Source organism: Pseudophryne corroboree, chromosome 9 (genome assembly GCF_028390025.1).
Source record: "Pseudophryne corroboree isolate aPseCor3 chromosome 9, aPseCor3.hap2, whole genome shotgun sequence".
Classification (NCBI taxonomy): domain Eukaryota; kingdom Metazoa; phylum Chordata; class Amphibia; order Anura; family Myobatrachidae; genus Pseudophryne; species Pseudophryne corroboree.
The window spans coordinates 68604126-68618850 of record NC_086452.1 but is presented as its reverse complement, the minus strand read 5'-3'; the positions used below and the strand labels follow the sequence as shown (position 1 = coordinate 68618850).

The window sequence follows — 14725 nt, the reverse complement described above, 5'->3', positions numbered from 1 at the left end:
AATCATGGGGACTACATACAGTGTAATGTGAATAAGATTGCACTACAGTGTGGCGTAATTTGAATTGGAGGTACTGTTCTCAGGTTCTATTGTGTCCACACCCCTTCCTTTTGAGACCACACCCCTCTTTTGTGATGCACGCTGTTCCTTTATGAGTTAAGGGGGGGAGGGCGCAATTTTATAGTTTGCAGGAGAGCGCTGAACACCCTTGAACCGGCCCTGAGTGGCGCCTACACTCTGGCCTGCACACACATCTCAAGTGAGAGAGGGGGCAGATGGAGATATATATGTGCCTCCCCAGCCAAAGACCTCACCGCACGTCACTGTTTGATATCTAAATTTGTTAAGCGCCTGTTATTCTGGTGTCCCACACATCTGTATTTAAAAATTGTGTTATTTGAACTTTTTGGTGAGGTTCTGTTGTGGTGAACCGGCCTACGGGCTGCTCTTTTTTGCGCCATTTGCTAGGGATTCACACCCTTTTTAGTTCTGTGTTTTAATCTACTTTCTTCTGGTCGTTGCCCGGCGACGCCCGTCACTGGGCAATGACGCACGTGCCACGCATGCGCAGTTCCGACCCGTTCACACCGCAGCGAAGAACCACTGCGTGCCAACGGGTCGGAAGACCCCCAATGTCAGGAGGCTATGAAGAAAAAGTAACCAAGGCAGGCCCACACTTTAATGGAGACAGTTCTAATATACCACACCAAGGGGTATATTTACTAAGGAGTGAGTTTTTTTAGAAGTGGAGATGTTGCCCTTAGCAACCAATCAGATTCTAGCTATTATCTTCTAGAAGCAGCTAGATAAATGTTAAGTGGAATCTGATTGGTTGCTATAGGCAACATCTTTACCTCTAAAAAAACCTCAAAGCTTAGTAAATATACCCCCAAGATGGAAACAAAGCTAAAACACGTCAGCAAAGCAGAAGATCCCATATCGGGGACCAGCGAATAGAGAGAGACTCATTTACATGGAGATTAGTTAGGACGCCCATCAAGAGCTCCAGCAGTGAGCACACATGGTATCAGAAGCTGATCAGGAGAGTTTCATAAATTAATTAGGACAGGGGACAAGAGACTGGTGCCCAAATTGTGCGCATATTGCCAACTTTGTATTCTCCAGGCGTGAAGTGGTGGCTCCACACCTTAATGGTTTATTGCAACGCTATAGGTTTGTCAGTGGCAGCTATAACAGAGCTGGTAATGGGGAGACCATGGCTTAAAGCTGGGAGACATCCATACTTTTTACAAGAATAGATTCAGGACAGAGACGGTTCTACACCTTGTGGTGCCAAGTGAGAAAGTTTCCACCCCCCCCCCCCCCCCCCCGGTTAAAAACAGTGTGCGCCGAAGGTGCGCGTCAAAATAGGGGCGTGGCTTCATAGGGGAGGGGCGTGGCCACAGTTATGCCCCCAATTGATTTGCCCCCTGTAGCTATGCCCCCGGTAGCTGTTCCCCCTGTAGCTATGCCCCCAGTAGATTTGCCCCCTATAGCTATGCCCCCAGTATATTTGCCACAGTAGTTGTGCCCACTGTCGCTGTGCCCCCAGTAGTTGTGTCCCTTAGTAGCCGCTTACAAACACACAAAGAAACAAAAACAATATTTGCCACTGCCCCGCTCCTGCTTTCCGACCGATGCTGCTGCTTTGTCTGGCTGCCCGCACTGACACTAGAGGTCAATAATGACCTCTAGCGTCTAACAGGTGCGCCGGCTGCAGCGGGCGCCCACATATCCCACGGTGTCTGCTGCAGCCAGGGAGTGGGGTGCGGGTAGGCGGCGGGCGCCCGCACCAAGAACTACTCCTGATTCAGGAAGAGGAACACAGTTGGACATTATTATAAGCAAGGTAATTAAGCAGAGGTACTGTTCTAGACTATTGTTGCTACATTAACTTTACTCTTTAGATTACTATATAAAGATTAGAAAGCTGGTGATAAAATGTAAGATTATTTCCACATGTGACTAGGGACGGCTTCACTTTAGGTCAAGACAGGTCAATACTTAAACACTGGCAAGCAGTTCCAGCCATCTCCCCGTACTACTTTTTTTTTTTTTTTATATAAGTTTTTATATAAGTTTAACCCTCCTACTAACAGGAGAGGAGAAGCCTAGATTGCTATGGTGGTAAGGATAGAATAAAATATTGCCTCAGAGGAGGGTTTTTGAGTAGGTTTTCATTTTTTAAAGAGTTTGTTAGCACATTATGGGGTCAATCCAATGACCCAAAAAAGGCTGCGAGTTGCCATTTTAGTGTGCAACAAACAGAGTTTTGCTTGCAGCCACATAGGGCTGCAAACAAAAACCCACAAGTCGGCGGTACCGCAAATGCAGCATTGAGTTGCACTTACTCGCACCTGCAATTTCTTCGCATGTAATTGGATTGACCCCTATGACTATGGTGGAATGATGGTGGGGGGAGCCCACACACTGTGGGACTCCCATCTAAGGGTCCAACAGCCTTGACTGGTAAAGCCTGCACAGATCGAGAGCCGTTGAGTGCTTTTGAAGCACGGAGGAATGACAGCGGGCTAGGGGTTTAGAAACCGTGATTAATCTGTGGTGGCTCCCATTAGTTTCTGAACCTCGGCAAATAAGTCTTGACCTTCATGTATATTCTTTGAAATGTCTTTGTATCTGAGTGTAGAATTTAGTCAGTAATAGATAGCAGATCATTTGAGAAAAATAATGTCCTGTAAATTGCATTTTTTAGGATTTACAGTAGACTTGAGAAAGCACATAGTTGGGTAATCATATTACTTTTAAAATCCAAAACATAATTTGATTAAGTGTGGAATCTTAGCATAGACGTGCTGTTAGTTTTAATTCCACATTTGGAACGGATCACCTCTAGATGCAAAATATTAAATGTGAATATGTGTAATAACATTCTTGCCAACGTGTGTGCTGCAACTGTGTAAGAAACTCTGTGGCTGATTCAGTGGTAGATGCTATTAAAGCAGACGAGGCATCTTGGTACTAAAATATGCAAAAGCCACAGAAGGCATCTGGTGTTAACAGTTGTCCACTGCCGGCTTCTGTGATCCGCTGCTGTGTCCAAGCATATAGCATCAGATCAACTGCGTGCCTGCAGGATACTCAGGATGTTTGGTTAAACCACGCATCTGGGGCCAGTGAAGCTGCGTCCGAGGTTGCAGCCACCGACTTCGGCACACCCATACAATAGTGCTGACAAGTCGCCATTTTCTGGGGCTCTTCCTGTTGTCGCACCATCACCACCCCCAACTGGCAGCAGCATGCCAATCATGTTGTGGCGTTTCGGGCACTGCGAGTGACATCACAGCCCCACATCTGTGCATGTGCTGTTCTAAAACCACTGGAGATGTGTGTAAACCTCGGATTTACTTAAATCTCTGAATTGGGTGTGGATCATAGGGTCGACAGTGACTAAGTCGACACCTGAAATGGGTCGACACGGCCATTAGGTCGACATGAAAAAAGGTTGACATGCGGTTTTAACTTTTCTTTTTGTGTGGTTTTCTGCGCAAAGTGACTGGGAACCCCAATTAGTGCACCCTATCCTCTCGCATGGTGTGCGAGTTTCGGGCAAGGTTACTATTCCCAATCGTAGTCCACGTGGATCGTTAATTATGAAAACTTTCAAAAAATTAAGAAAGTAAAATGTGAAAAACCCATGTCGACCAATAGTGGTCGCCCTAATGAGTGTCGACCTAAAGACCGGATCCCCTCTGAATTAGGCCCTCTGTGAGCCAATGTGAGTCTATCATCTTGGTGTGTGTGTGTATCCAGGGCCAGTTCCGGGGCTTCTGGCGCCCCGGCCGGCATTAGGGGGCGTGGCTTCATACAGGGGGCATGGTCAGTTACGCCCTCTGTACTGTTGTAGGATGTGCGGTGCGCGATGACGTCATCGCGCACCGCACAGCAAAGGTCCTCTCCACGAAGGTAAACTAGACGCTAAGCGTCTAGTTCCCTTCGTGGAGAGGACCTTTGCTGTGCGGTGCGCGATGACGTCAACGCGCACCGCACATCATTACAGTGAAGGTCCTCTCCAGGAAGGGAAATTAGACGCGCAGCGTCTAGTTTCCCTTCACAGCGGGCAGCCCACGAAGGGAAACTAGACGCGTAGCGTCTAGTTTCCCTTCACAACGGACAGCGGGCTGCGGCAGCGGGGGGCACTACAGCAGCAGCGGATCTTGCCATGGTGCGGCGCCCTCCGGAAGGCGGCGCCCCGGGCAAAAGTCCTGCTTTCCCGTGGCAAGATCCGCTACTGTATGTATCATCTGAACTTCTGCGAACATCAACATGCTGTGTATTTCCAATACCTTCATTTGAGAATACTGACCTGTTCAGGACATTTTATTGGAGTTAATAAACATCTATTGGCTTCTAGGATGCCTGCATCTGCTTTGAGTTCTGTGACAATTGGATAAGAGCAAACGCTATTCCGTTCTCTGGCTGTCCTTAGTTGAGTCCACTGTATCAGAGCTCACTCTCTGCTCCCTAGCAAAGTGGGACTGGTTTGTAATAAGTGTTCAGTGAACAGTTCTAGGTGCCGGGTCAGGAGCCTGGTAATGAAGCAACTAAAGAATCTCAGGACACTGTAGAAGACAATAACAGGTGTTTATGGATTGTAAAATGAAATCCCTATACTCCACAGTAAGCCCATTTGGTTGCAAGAAAAAGTAATCCTGGTGTTAGAGTGACCCCATCCAGGCGCACCATTGTTGAGCAAAATCTATCCAAAACTATTCAGTAAATTGAACACAGTGGTTAGAAACCATTTGGTCTATGATGCTTTAGATATAAAGCACTTGGGGGCAGATGTATTAACCTGGAGAAGGCATAAGGAAGTGATAAACCAGTGATAAGTGCAAGGTGATAAATGCACCAGAAAATCAGCTCCAATATGTAAATTAACAGTTAGGATCTGATTGGCTGGTGCCTTTATCACCTTGCAATGCACATATCACTGGTTTATCACTTCCTTATGCCTTCTCCAGGTTAATGCATCTGCCCCTTGGATACCAAATTAACTGTGCGTCCAGCAGACAGGTTACTGTAAGCAGGAATTAGGTAAGATGATGTAGTATGAGTGACTACAATCAACAGTATAATGATAATTATTCTGGATTTGGGATGTTCACCAAAAAGAACATGCTCATTGAGGTGGACCCCCAAGTTTATGAAGAATTCGAAAGGGGCTGAAGTAGATCCATCAGAGAAACATTGTTAAGAGCACAATTGACCAAGAAATTCACATAGCTGTGGACATCCTAACTGAATATAGCAGCTCCTCAAGGGGGTATGCAATTAGGTCCATTTTTTTCCGCCTACACGAAAAAACTGGACTTTAATTTTTAGGGTGATTCACCCTATATAATAGCAGGGCCGTTTTTTCGCCTAGGCCAAAAATTCAGCAGGATTGAAAAACATGTGGATTGGTAAATCCACAGGGTTTCTCACCTGCGCCTGCAACAACACGGGCCATTTTCGCCGATATTGAGGCAATCTTCACCAATGCCTTTCACAAAGAAAAAAAAAAAGATGAAAAGGCATTGGTGAAAATTTCCCTAAAAAACGGGTGAAAACGGCCTCAATTAAATGGGCACTAGAGCGAAATCAATAGCTTCGAGATTACCGGAGCTAATTACATATCCCCCTATGTCTTTTGGATACCGGAATGGCCTTGCAGGCTTAAATACCAATAACCAATCACAGTACATCCAGTCAAACTGATTTTGAAATGAAAAGTCATGTTCGCAGGTCCAGTAACTGTTAAGCTTGGGGCAGATGTACAGTATTAAGCCTGGAGAAGGGATAAAGAAGTGATAAAGCAGTGATACTGTAAGTGCTGTCACAATCCGGGTATCTAGACGCCGGTTCCTACCTGTTAGGTGCCTCCTGAGCTTGGCTATTACCTCCAGCACTGGTTTTAGCGGCCTCCTCAGTGTGTGCACTTGCGGTGGTGCGGCGCTTGTAGTCCCGGCACGGCTGTCACTACCGCGCCCGTTGTCCTCTGCTGGATGTGCGCCCTCTGTGTGCTCTGGCCGCTGCTTCCATTCCTGTGGCCGCTGTGCGCGTCTGGGCGTGTGGAGTTTCCGCCGCCATTGTTGTATAACACATGGTTAGAGTGCTTCTTTCCCCTTCAATCTCCGTCCATGGGCACAGCCATTTTGGACTTGGATCACATGTCATCATTCTCACCTATCCACAATGTTGCTGGAGCCGGGGCATAATTGTCACCCAATCCCTGCTATCCAGCAGGTATAAATATCCTGTCCCAGCACCCAGAAGATTGTCAGTGCTTCAATTGTCTTCCAGCGCTTCCAGTGTGCAGTTCACTGTGGACTCTCCTGTGGACCTTTCCTGTGCATAGCCTGACTCCCTGGTGGTTTCCCTCTGTGGTGCAGTTCCAACTCTCCTGTGCTAGTGCCCTGTGGTGCAACCTGCTTCTCTTGTTCCCGCACCCAGCACTAGCAGAGTGTATGATTCCGGCTTCCCAGTAGCCATTCTCCAGCAGTCCTCTGTATTCATTCACAGTTTTCCTGCGAACCCCAGCTTCATTCACAGTTTTCCTGCGAACCCCAGCTTCATTCAGTTACCAGCGAACCCCAGCTGCATTCCCAGCTTTTTCTGCGATCCCCAGCATCTGCATCTACCTCACCTGGGTTCCTAAGTATATACAGCACTCCCACTCATCTTCTGGCCTACTGGTCCTAACCAGTTGTGGGCTTACTGTTCACGTGTGACTTTTCTAGTTTGTTTGCATATTATTGACACTTATGATTTAATAAAAACCCTCAAAGACACCTCATGTTGTCGTGGTCACGCCCTCGGGCTTCTGGTACTACTGCCTAGTGCGTGTCTAGGAATCCTCTCTCCCCTTCTAAATTCCGGTACCCGTCAGCCCCTACAACTGAGGCTTCCAGTTACCGACATCAGCCCTCAGTTGTGACAAGTGCAAGGTGATAACACACCAGCCAGTCAGCTCCTGTCATTTTTAAAATCCGTAATAATTGGCTGGTGCGTTATCACCTTGCACATATCACTGCTTTATCACTTCTCCATGCTTAATACATCTGCCTTGTTAGGTGGATGTATTTAAGATGATATAGTACTGGTATAACATTTTCAAGATAGATATCTGTAAAGAGCCATTCTGTGTGGGGCTGGAGGGACTTACCCACACAAAGAAGAAAAAGGAGGGGTGACAGATAATGGCTGCAGAGTGGAGAAAGTCCAGGTAACGGTGCAGTCAGGTGAGGGTGTGTTCTGTGTTTCCAGGCCAGGTGGTGGTGTGAAAGCTAGTCAGGCTGCCTGTAGAGTCCAAGTGGGACTGTGGCAAGCCAAGTAGCCCACTGAACCAGGAGGTCAGTGTCTAAATCTCATACCCTCCAACTGTACCTTTTTAATAGGTACAGTACCTTTTTTTCATGGTCTGTACCGATTTTTGGCTCTCCAAACTTCCATTGAAAGTATAGGAAAAGGGACGTGACCACGCCCCTTTACCCGCGGCCACGCCCCTTTTTCGAATTTGTACCGATTTTTCTGTGTAAAATGTTGGAGGGTATGAAATCTGCAGGAGGCAGGGAAGACCACAAATATCTGTGACCGTGCTTATGTTATTGGGAAGCCAGAGCCAAGCCAGGCCAGGTTAGCTATATATCTGTGAGAACTTTTGAGACTTTTGCATGCAGACTAGCTTCCCTATTAGAGGTCAAGCAGAGAGCAAGCTAGGCCCCTGAATGAGGGCTAGGTTGTTTCTGGTTTTCATTTATGCTGAATGCTGCCCGTAAAGCGCCATTTGTTAATTTGCACCTGAAAAGATGTGTGTAGAGCAGTGGTTTTCAAACTTTTTTGAATCACGGCGCCCTAGAGTATCGGAATTTTTTGCACGGCACCCCTAGGCCAAAAGTTTCTTATTGAGAAATTTAGAAAGTAGTATTAAAATATGTACATTGACTTTATATGTCATTCTTAGGGTCAATTGTGTGGTGAGGGACAAGATTTGCTTCTGTTTGTCCACATATTCAATGACTGGCAACCACTAGCACTGGTTTTGCCTATTACATTGACCATAAATAATTTTAATTGGACCTGGACCACCAACACGAGGCACCCCAGTAAGTGTCTCACGGCACCCCAGGGTGCCACAGCACACAGTTTGAGAACCACTGGTGTAGACCCTGTTTCAAGTATGAACTGTTACTGGATGAAAAGAGATTTCAAAATCATGCCCCAATCAGAGAAGACTGATTATGGACAATAAGCGTGTCATACAGTATATCATGGTTTATTTGTGCTGATTCTATCTATGTATCTCTAGATACTGTATTATAAGTGCACATAATGGTCCTTCCATCACCTGGGCTAGTGCGGATTAAACATTAGGCCCCTTGAAGTTGGAATTTTGTAAATATCTGTGCAGATTGTAATAATATATTATATATATATATATATATATATACATACATACATACATCTCAAAAAAATAAAGGGAACACTAAAATAACACATCCTAGCTCTGAATGAATGAAATATTCTTATTAAATACTTTGTTCTTTACATTGTTGAATGTGCTGACAACAAAATCACACAAAAATTATCAATGGAAATCAAATTTATTAACCCATGGAGGTCTGGATTTGGAGTCACACTCGAAATTAAAGTGGAAAAACACACTACAGGCTGATCCAACTTTGATGTAATGTCCTTAAAACAAGTCAAAATGAGGCTCAGTAGTGCGTGTGGCCTCCACGTGCCTGTATGACCTCCCTACAACCCACACAAGTGGCTCAGGTAGTGCAGCTCATCCAGGATTGCACATCAATGCGAGCTGTGGCAAGAAGATTTGCTGTGTCTGTCAGCGTAGTGTCCAGAGCATGGAGGCGCTACCAGGAGACAGGCCAGTACATCAGGAGACGTGGAGGAGGCCGTAGGAGGGCAACAACCCAGCAGCAGGACCGCTACCTCCGCCTTTGTGCAAGGAGGAACAGGAGGAGCACTGCCAGAGCCCTGCAAAATGACCTCCAGCAAGCCACAAATATGCATGTGTCTACTCAAACGATCAGAAACAGACTCCATGAGGGTGGTATGAGGGCCCGACATCCACAGGTGGGGGTTGTGCTTACAGCCCAACACCGTGCAGGACATTTGGCATTTGCCAGGGAACACCAAGATTGGCAAATTCGCCCCTGGCGCCCTGTGCTCTTCACAGATGAAAGCATCGAAGCTCTTTGCCTATACCATCAAAGGGCTACTTGGTCTAGAGACCCACTAATTAAAAGTGATTATACTATTCAGTGATAAGCATACATTTGTGGATATACTCCACTAAAGGTGCTTAATTGCATCTAAGCATGATTGCTACATAGTGGTAGGCAGGGTTGGTACTTAGATGGGAGACCACTTTGGAACATCCTGTTACTGCAACATTTGCTTTCATCTGTATGCCTTAGTCATACATACCAATGGTGGATTATATTGGTTGTCAGAATAATACAGATGCAAACCCATTAACTATAAGGGATTCTTTGCAGTAATCTTGGGATAATTCATGGTGATCAATGTATGCCTAAATTCACATATTTAAACAGTGCCACTGTGAATGAACTTATCATTCATTCATAATTGACAAATTAGTGACATAGATCATAATTGTGGATATACCTTACTGGTACCCTCAGTAACATTGGTGCAATTTTTTGTTTATCAACTGAGGACCAGTCTGACATGTGGTTGGGTGACCACTTATAAATGTTTGAGCTAATTTCTCAACTATTCAGTTGGTGTACAGTATTGCACAAATAATTGGTATGGCCGCTATATACGTTTAGCCATTACCCCCCTGTGCACCCACACAATTGTACTCATTATTGTACAATGACTATACTGGTGATTTAGACTACTCATTTAGATGTTTTGGTCAATAAGGAAGGATTTACCCTGTTGGATATTTGTGGCCTTTACATTGTTTTGCCATATAAGTGTTATATCCAATTTGTATATATGAGCCTGATTGTCACATGTGTGTCCGTTTCCTACTTTTGTGGAAAGTACAATCAATCTCATTCCCGGTTAAGGTGACAAAAAAGGGCCAGCATAAAAATTGCGGACATACCCCACTGGAGATGCCCAATCTCTTCTGATCTTGGAAGCCAAGCAGTGGAGGGCCGGATTAGTACTTGGATGGGAGATCACCTTGGAACATCCTGGTGCTGCAATAAATATTGCTGCCAAAATATATGTCACAGATAGGTACTCGGATCCATATGACCTATGATTTAATTTTCTGCAACTAAATTTCCCTAAGGGATTTCTGCAGTATGAATGATGGTCATATACTCTTTATGACTAACATTACTGAGACTAAAAGGTGACATCCTCTTGGCCATAAAAAGATTTTCCGGCTTATATTATATTATAGCATTTTTTGCTAAATATCTAATCTAATCTATATAATATTTTTGCTTAATAGCCTTGAATCACATACTAATTGAACTCCGATAATTCTACATATTTTATTAAGAAATTATTAAATACATGATTTTATCAGTATAAGACATTGATATACTTTAGTCCATCTGAGGTTGAGTGCTCCCAAACAAGAGTCTACTTTCTTTCCATTTCTCTTTCTTTCTCTTCACGGATGAAAGCAGGTTCTCAGTGAGCACGTGACAGATGTGACATTCTGGAGACGCCAAGGAGAACGTTCTGCTGCCTGCAACATCCTCCAGCATGACCGGTTTGGCAGTGGGTCAGTAATGGTGTGGGGTGGCATTTCTTTGGGGGGTTGCACAGCCCTCCATGTGCTCGCCAGAGGTAGCCTGACTGTCATTAGGTACCGAGATGAGATCTAGGATATAGAGAGAAAATGGATCTCTAGTGGTATGCCAGTCCCACTCTCCCGGCGCTTATATATATATAGAAAATATAAAAATTATATAAATTTTCTATTTAAGGATATAACCAATATAGGTAAACAGCAGCGTATGCTTTGAGGCTTGGTTAGAGTCTCTAGCATGAACTAAACGAAAAAAGATCTATAAAACATCGCGCTTAAGAATGTATAATATAATTGTATGTTATAACGATATAGCAATAAAAATTGATTTTGAACAATCAGCAGCACACCAGTCCACCGTGATAGAACCTGTTTGGCTTTGGACAGTAAACTTGCAGAGATACCGCTGCCTAAAATCTTCAAAGGGCTCCGTCTTGCAATACACTTGGTAATAACCTGCCTGTTAACCCGTCACCTAATTACCATCACGCCGCAGTGTGCAGATAACGAGATCTCTGCGGGTAATTAATTACGAACCCTCCCATTACATAACCCGGGGCGGTGACGGCCTCACCACCGGGAGCGGAGAGACGGCAGCAAACATCTCAGCGGGGAGACGGGTGAGTCCTTTTCCGCTATACGGACACACGTTACACCACACCCGGCGCGGTGATAGCCTCACCACCGGGATAGGAGAGACTATTAATCACAATTGTGAGATATACAGACAACGGTCTTCAGTCTATTCTGAACAAAAAACTGTGGCCGGGACGCCGGCACTTATAGCCATCACCTATAATTGTGTGGATCTTTTAAAGGAGTGCAATTGCTGATCTATACTGCTTCTAAAGAGGACATTTTAGTATTCATATAGATATTAATACAGCTTTTTTAAAATATAGTTGGTATAATATATATAGTTGGTATAATAGCTAGCCATGTATTTTGGAATATATTAACCAAATTGATGCTTTTCTAAAACTATACATATGTTTATTTTTACTTTTTGATGGATTATTTGGTTTAAAATAAAACGTATTTTTTATTATTCATAATACAGTCTCCCAACCTCATTTCTGACCACTTCACAGCCATTTTTTCAAAATCAATTTTTATTGCTATATCGTTATAACATACAATTATATTATACATTCTTAAGCGCGATGTTTTATAGATCTTTTACCGAGATGAGATCCTCAGACCCCTTGTGAGACCATATGCTGGTGCAGTTGGCCCTGGGTTCCTCCTAATGCAAGACAATGCTAGACCTCATGTGGCTGGAGTGTGTCAGCAGTTCCTGCAAGATGAAGGTATTGATGCTATGGACTGGCCCGCCCGTTCCCCAGACCTGAATCCAATTGAAAAAAAATACACAGATGGAGTGCGCTGTCAACGGCAGCCTGTACTGGGCAGGTCAGTTCCCTTGGTAATATAATCAAAAAAGGAAGAGATGGGTACTGGCGCCGGCTGGAGTTTAAAATGTAATGAACGACTCAATAAATAAAATGTAAAAAGATATATTTAATAAACATTCATCAAAGAGAGGTTTTCCTACCCCTCAAGAGTAAAACATGAGCAATTGCTGAACTAAAAAAACAATTAGTAGGATCCCACAGGGTTAACCCTTTCAAGTATAATGTCCACAGTCCCTGGCTAGGACGCTATTCCACATTTGCCCACAAGTTCAATTAGGTGTAAGGTAATTTACCAGACTGGATTCCAGATAAGTCCCCTAGGTATCTCATGCAATTAGGAACCAAATGGCAGATGGGGATGAGTCCAGGTCTTATGAAGAACTTGTATCGGAATTTTATCCAGTGGAAGCTGATGTGTCCAAAGATTGCCAGGAGGTGGATAAGGGTGCTGATACTTGTGGTCCTACAAACTTAAGCCCAACACGAAACGCGTTGGGCTTAAGTTTGTAGGACCACAAGTATCAGCACCCTCATCCAGCGAAACGCTGGTCTGATGGGTGCCTTTTTTGACTATATTACCAAGGGAACTGACCTTTCCAGTACATGCTGCCATTGACAGCGCACTCCATCTGTGTATTTATTATTGTTTATTAATTTGGTCACGGAGTGCTGCAGTCATGAGCTGAATCGAATTGAGCACATCTGGGACATCATGTCTCGCTCCATCCACCAACGCTCCGTTGCACCACAGACTGTCCAGGAGTTGGCGGATGCTTTAGTCCAGGTCTGGGAGGAGATCCCTCAGGAGACCATCCGCCACCTCATCAGGAGCATGCCCAGGTATTGTAGGGAGGTCATACAGGCACGTGGAGGCCACACACACTACTGAGCCTCATTTTGACTTGTTTTAAGGACATTACATCATACTTCAAGGAGAAGATTGATAAGATCCGAAATGAAATGGTATGCTCTTCGGCAGCCAGTGACCTGCTCCGTTCTTTACCTGAACCCTCTGGCACTCTTTCTTCATTTGATCCCACAAATGAAGATGAAGTATCATCACTCTTCTCATCCTGCTTCTCTACTACCTCTCCTCTTGATACTTTACCCTCACAAATAAGTAAAGCTCTGTCTCTGGTGCTCATCCCTACCTTAACTAACATCTGTAATCTCTCTCTCTGTACTGGTATTTTTCCTTCACTCTTCAAGCATGCAGTGATTACTCCCATTTTAAAGAAACAAAATTCTGACCCTAATGCTCTCTCAAACTACCGCCCTATCTCTCAGCTCCCTTGTCTCTCTAAGCTACTTGAGAGACTTGCCTACACTCGACTCACACACTTTCTTAACTCATATACTTTATTGGACCCACTTCAGTCAGGCTTCCGTTCCCAACACTCCACAGCTTGCCATAGCTCCCTATCTGTACTGGACCGTGTCACTGAATGCCTTTCTGCCATTTCATCCTGGATGACATCTCGCCACCTCAAACTGAATATTTCAAAGACAGAGTTAATTATATTTCCCCCGGCCAATAGTAGGTACCAACCTGATATCTCTATCACTGTTGAAAACTCGACTATCTACCTTACCCCACAAGCTCGCTGCCTAGGTGTCATCCTTGACTCTGATCTGTCCTTTGTTCCCCACATTCAATCTGTCTCAAGATCATGTTACATGCATCTAAAAAACATATCCAAAATACGACCATACCTTACGCAAGACACTGCTAAAACTCTAATCCACGCTCTCATTATCTCCCGCATTGATTATTGCAATAGTCTCCTAACTGGTCTTCCCAAAACGAGACTCTCACCACTACAATCCATTCTGAATGCAGCGGCAAGGCTTATCTTCCTTGCTAGACGTTCATCGTCTGCAGATCCACTCTGTCAGTCCCTCCATTGGTTACCTGTACTCTACCGCATTCAATCTAAAATACTTTTACTCACACACAAGGCCATTAACCAAACTACACCAACGTACATCACTTCGCTTATCTCAAAATATCTCCCAACCCGACCTCTTTGCTCTTCACAAGACCTGCGTCTCTCATCCACACTCATTACTCACTCCCACTCACGATTGCAGGACTTTCATCGGGCTGCACCCACTCTGTGGAATGCCCTACCACGCACAATAAGACTCTCCTCTAGTCTCCAAACCTTCAAGCGTTCCCTGAAAACTCACCTCTTCAGGCAAGCATACCAAATTCCAGAACCGCCCACATAACTTTCATAAACCTTCCTATCAAATTGCATCCACTCTGTACAGTCCACACATATCCTCACATGTCTTCTCATTCTATGCAATAGATAGCACCTTTCCTTGTGTACACATGCCTATTTCCCTATAGATTGTAAGCTTGCGAGCAGGGCCTTCCTACCTCTATGACTGTTTGTTATCACCCATTTTGTTATTGTTATTTCAAATTGTAAAGCGCAACGGAATTTGCTGCGCTATATAAGAAACTGTTAATAAATAAATAAATAAATAATAAATAAAAGTTGGATCAGCCTGTAGTGTGTTTTTCCACTTTCATTTT

General features: G+C 44.5%; 1 pseudogene; it reads left to right on the top strand.

The window, feature by feature from the left end:
- Positions 1-10088: 10088 nt before the first annotated feature.
- Positions 10089-10208, top strand: LOC134963331 (5S ribosomal RNA; annotated as a pseudogene).
- Positions 10209-14725: the final 4517 nt, after the last annotated feature.